At 36.1% G+C, this 5,667-nt stretch overlaps 1 pseudogene; it reads left to right on the forward strand.

Moving 5' to 3' along the window:
• Positions 1 to 473: 473 nt before the first annotated feature.
• LOC120768704 lies at positions 474 to 5,345 on the forward strand (annotated as a pseudogene).
• The last annotated feature ends 322 nt before the right edge of the window (positions 5,346 to 5,667 follow it).

A 5,667-nucleotide genomic window follows, 5' to 3' on the forward strand; every position in this document is an offset into this window, starting at 1 on the left:
CAACACATTGTTGTGACGCTTTGTCGTCGTGTCAGTGTTTCGACACATTGATTCTTTGACAAAGCGTGAGTTTCGGCCATGCGAAAGATGTGTGGATCTGGATCTTCGATTGTGTTCAAAGTGTACGGACGTGTTTTTGAATTCGCTCCGTGATTCTAATTTTTGCAATAAGTAAGCAAACAAAAATAATAAATAAAAACAAACAAACAAATAAAAGACAGTGCACACAAACTTTTAATAATAAACATTAACAAATAGTGCACAAAACAAATATATAAAAACAAAATCAAAACAAAAAAACAAACAATTATGAGTGCTTCGCAGCCTCAACCGCAAAACCGTAGGCATTCCTTAAATGCCTACTTCAGTTTTGTCGAGCCAACAAAAGCAACTCCTGGCAAAAACAAATGTAACGGCGATGATGAGTCATCGCATCGATCAGGCGAAAGAGAGACGAAGCAAGCGCAGTCAGCAGAAGCAGCAGTAAACAGCAATCGGGCAACAACAAATCCACTGACAGCAGCCACTATGCAGCCAGCAAGCACCCGGACAGCGAAGGAAAATAAAATGCAAGGTGAGAATGTACCAAGCAAAAAAGGGCCATCAGTTCAGACTGGTATTGATCGCTACATTAATGTAAAAAGGAAATTGAGTCCTATTAAAACAGCGGTCAATACCAAAAAATTTCAAGCAAACACGCCAAACACCAAAAAGCCAGAAATTCTTAATGGCAACAGATTTGCCTTATTAAGCAAAGGGCCTAACGATGAAGCAAAGGGTACCACCACGGTCGTGAATGCCAAACCCCCTCCAATCTATTTGCGTGAGCGTAGCTCAAATGCGCTTGTTTCAAAAATGAGCAATATAATAGGCACAAACAATTTCCACATTGTGCCTTTGAAAAAGGTAACATAGATGAAACAAAAATTCAAACATACACTGAAAAAAGTTTCATGGAAATTGTAAAATTCCTATCAAATGATAACAAGAATTACTACTCTTACCAACTGAAGAGCTCAAAAGGCCTAGTTGTTGTCATAAAAGGTATAGAGTCTTCGGTAGACTCTAACGATGTTAGAGAAGCACTAGAAGAAGGTGGTTTTAGCATTAAATCAGTAGTAAATATTTTTAACAAGAACAAAGTCCCACAACCAATGTTCAAAATAGAATTGATGCCAGATTCCAACAAATTAAAGAAAAATGAAATACACCCGATTTACAATTTAAAATATCTTCTCCATCGCAGAATCACCGTTGAGGAACCACACAAGAGAAATGGTCCAGTACAATGTACAAACTGCCAAGAGTATGGACACACGAAAGCATATTGCACTCTACGAAGTGTATGTGTAGTATGTGGTGATCTACATCCAACTTCAAAATGTACTCTTAAAAAAGAGGATTTAAATAAAAAATGCAGCAATTGTGGAGGAAATCACACTGCTAACTATAGGGGTTGCCCTGTATACAAAGATTTAAAATCGAAGTTGTCACAGGGCATCCAAGCACGTCGTAACCAAATGATGAATATTCCATCTAATGAAAATATTAAAATCCCCGTCCAAATTTCAAAACCAGTAAATCTTAAGGACAATGCTACACAAGGGAGTTATGCAAACGTGGTGAAAGGCAATACTACACAAATGCAATTGCCCCAAAACCAACCAAATGGAAGCGTTGAAACTATGATTTTCAACCTTACCCAATGTATGACACAATTTATGGCTTCAATGCAAAATATGATTCAAGAGGTAATCAAATCACAAAACCAAATGTTGCAAACTTTTTTAAGTAAAAAATGAGTGTATTGAACATTTGTTTATGGAATGCTAACGGTGTTAACCAACATAAATTGGAACTCATTAGATTTCTGGATGAAAAAAGTATCGATGTAATGCTATTGTCAGAAACTCATCTTACGAACAAAAACAATTTCTTTATACCGGGATTTAGACTCTATGTTACAAACCACCCAGATGGAAAGGCACATGGAGGAACAGCAGTGTTGGTTAGAAAACGGTTAAATCACCACACATCAGAATCTTATGCCACCGCGCAATTACAAGCTACAACAATAACTATTAAAAATCGCTGCGGGGACTTAAATCTGACGGCCATATACTGCCCACCTCGGTTTAAAATTACAGACATCCAATTCAAAGACTTTTTTGGAACACTAGGCCATAGATTTATAGCAGGTGGAGATTACAATGCAAAGCACACGTATTGGGGCTCACGGCTAATTAATCCGAAAGGACGACAGCTGTATCAGACTATTATAAATAGGCACAATAACCTTGACATAATATCTCCTGGTAAGCCGACATATTGGCCTAGTGATCGTAAAAAATACCAGATTTAATTGATTTTGCTGTAATCAAAAATATAGATAAATCGCTTATAACAGCTGATACAAGTACTGATCTATCTTCTGATCACTCTCCTGTACTAATAAAGTTATGTGAACAACCCATATTCGTTAATCCAAAAGTAGGTTTGACTTCTTATAAAACGAATTGGCTAAAATATAAAAAATACGTGAGTAGCCACATTAATGTTGAGTACAAAATAAATACAGGTAGAGATATCGACGAAAGCATAGAAGAACTCAATGATATAATAACTAAAGCAGCTGTCTTAGCAACACCAAACAAAAACTATAAGCCGCTTGGTGCCAGAAAAATTACTAACAGAGAAATAGAAAAGCTTGTAAACGAAAAAAGGCGTGCAAGGCGTGAATGGCAGATAAGTCGCTCCCCTTCCACTCAGCTTCAATTGAAATCAGCTGCACGTAAACTAAAAAAAGCGCTTAAACGTGAGGAAGAATCCAATACCGAAATGTATATAAAGAAGCTGTGTCCAAATTCAAGCAAGCAAAATTCTCTTTGGAAAGCCCAAAAGTCCCTGAAGCCACCAACTAACTCCAACATGCCTATACGAGACATGGGCGGAAATTGGGCTCGAAGTGACGAGGAAAAGGCTAATTGTTTTGCAAATTACCTAGAAAAGGTATTTCAACCAAATTGCCCAAAGAACAACTTCGAGTTGTCCAGCTTACCCAACACAGTTAACGAGTCACTCGAGTCTTTTAAGACTTCACGTACTGAAATTATTAGAATAATAAAAGAACTTAAACCAAAAAAGTCACCAGGACATGATAATATTACCCCAAAAATGCTAATTGAGTTACCAAATATTGCTGTAGAAGTGCTCTCTTCGCTCTTCAGTGCAATTCTTAATCTCGGATACTATCCTATTTCATGGAAAAAGTCGCAGATTATCTTGATAGATAAACCTGGGAAAGACTTAACACAGCCGTCTTCATACAGACCAATCAGTCTTCTACCCTGTCTTTCTAAAATATTTGAAAAAGTGTTACTATCAAAGATGTCTCCTTTCCTCCACGAAAATAATATAATACCAACGCACCAATTCGGGTTTCGTGAAAAACATAGCACGATAGAGCAAGTAAATAGAATTACTAACGAAATAAGAAAAGCATTTGAGCAAAGAGAGTACTGTTCAGCTTTATTTCTAGACGTGGCTCAGGCGTTTGATAAGGTGTGGCATGAAGGCCTTTTGTATAAGATTAAAAACATTCTACCTTTAGAATTGTATAAAACATTGGAGTCTTATTTAAAAAATAGACAATTTATGGTAAAAGTGGGAGATTTCATATCTGACGAACGACAGATAAGGGCTGGTGTACCCCAGGGTAGTGTTTTAGGCCCAACTCTATACATCATATATACTGCAGATCTTCCTACAGCTAATAATATATTGACCTCAACTTTTGCGGATGACACAGCTTTAGTGAGCCGTAACAAATGCCACATAATAGCATCAAGAATATTAGCCGAGCACTTAAGGTCTGTCGAAGAATGGCTAGCCAACTGGCGTATAAATGTAAATGAACAAAAATGCAAGCATGTTACGTTTTCACTAAGACCTAAAATGTGTCCGGCAGTAAAAATGAACAATATTCTAGTACCCCAAGCGAACGACGTAACTTATCTTGGTATTCACCTAGATAGAAGACTTACGTGGAGAAAACACATATCTAGTAAAATAACTTGCATGAAGATAAGAGCTGCAAATTTAAATTGGCTTTTAAATAAAAACTCAAAACTTAGCCTAGACAACAAAGTGCTTTTATATAATGCGGCCATAAAGCCGATTTGGATGTATGGCATTCAACTGTGGGGTACGACCTGTGCAACTAATATTGATATAATACAAAGGTTCCAATCAAAAATGCTTAGAACAATCACGTGTTCACCATGGTACATGCGTAATGAAAATATCCATAAAGACCTTGGTATTTCTATGGTAAAGAAAGAAGTAGAAGACAGCAGAATTAAATATATATCTAAACTCCGAGATCACCCAAACCCTTTGGCTAATGCTTTGGTACATTCCTGCGATCAAACACGCCTTAAAAGAAGAGATATGCCTGCGTACTAAAGAGCAACGTATCACCAAAACAGCTCAAACACTTGCTTGAGCTTGTCTAGTTTTTAAATAGATTTAAGATTTTAAAACTTATTGTTAGGCTTTTAAAACAAAAAGCAGATTCAATAAATAAAAAAAGATATTGCAAAAAAAAAAAAAAGAAAGATGTGTGCAACACTTGTTATTATGAATGTATGTACATATGTATGTATGTATGTGGCTCGCATTTGCTTTTGCAAACATACAGACAAATGTGCCAAAGAAATAATATATGTATGTATATGCCATACAAGTTCTATTGGTATATGTACATTGTACATAAATGGAAATGATACGAATATGCATATTTCATGATGGTCATCAATTTTCTTTGAAGAAATGAAGTTCATTTGGCACATCTTCACTTTGTAATAGTCGAAATAAATATAAATAATATTTGAAATATTAAATTATTTAAAAATTAAAAAATAAAATTAAAGAGAAATAAAATTAAAATTATTGAAGTGAAACTTCTTAGGCGACTTCGGAAAAGGTTGCGTTAAATGTACACCTGCTTCAATCGTTTGGGCTTCAGATGTAGTGGTGTTACATCGAACTACAAAATTTCGATCATAAAGGTAATACTTAAACAGTTCGTGGGTGTTTTGCGGGAGTAGCGTTTTTATTTTGTACATAAGACCATCTAACCATACTCGATCAAAAGCCTGCGCGACATCAAGAAATATTGCAGAGCAATATTCCCGTTTTTTAAAAGCTGTTCGAATTTCAGATGTGATCCTGTGTACTTGCTCGATCGTTCCATGCTTTTTCCTGAAGCCAAATTCGTGAGATGGTATTATGTTGTGGGTTTGAAGATGTGGCTTAATGCGGAGCATAAGAAGTCTTCCAAATAATTTAAACATGCACGATAACAAGCTGATGGGCATATAGGAGGATGGCTGCGTCCAGGCTTAGGTATTATCACAATAGTTGACTGTTTCCATTGTTGAGGAAAGTGAGCTTGTTTTGTGATTGTATTGAAAAACATACAGGTGCAGATTATAGCACAGTTTGGTAGCTCAGTAATCATTTTTGGAGTAATTAAGTCGTGCCCAGGAGCTTTTCTTGGTTTAAATTTCTCCATAATTATTTTTGATATCTCTTCATGTACGAATTTCACTGGCTCAGATTCCATCAAATAGGGTACGGTTGGAAGTATAAAGTCATTAGTTTCTG

Source organism: Bactrocera tryoni, chromosome 2, assembly GCF_016617805.1.
Source record: "Bactrocera tryoni isolate S06 chromosome 2, CSIRO_BtryS06_freeze2, whole genome shotgun sequence".
Lineage (NCBI taxonomy): Eukaryota > Metazoa > Arthropoda > Insecta > Diptera > Tephritidae > Bactrocera > Bactrocera tryoni.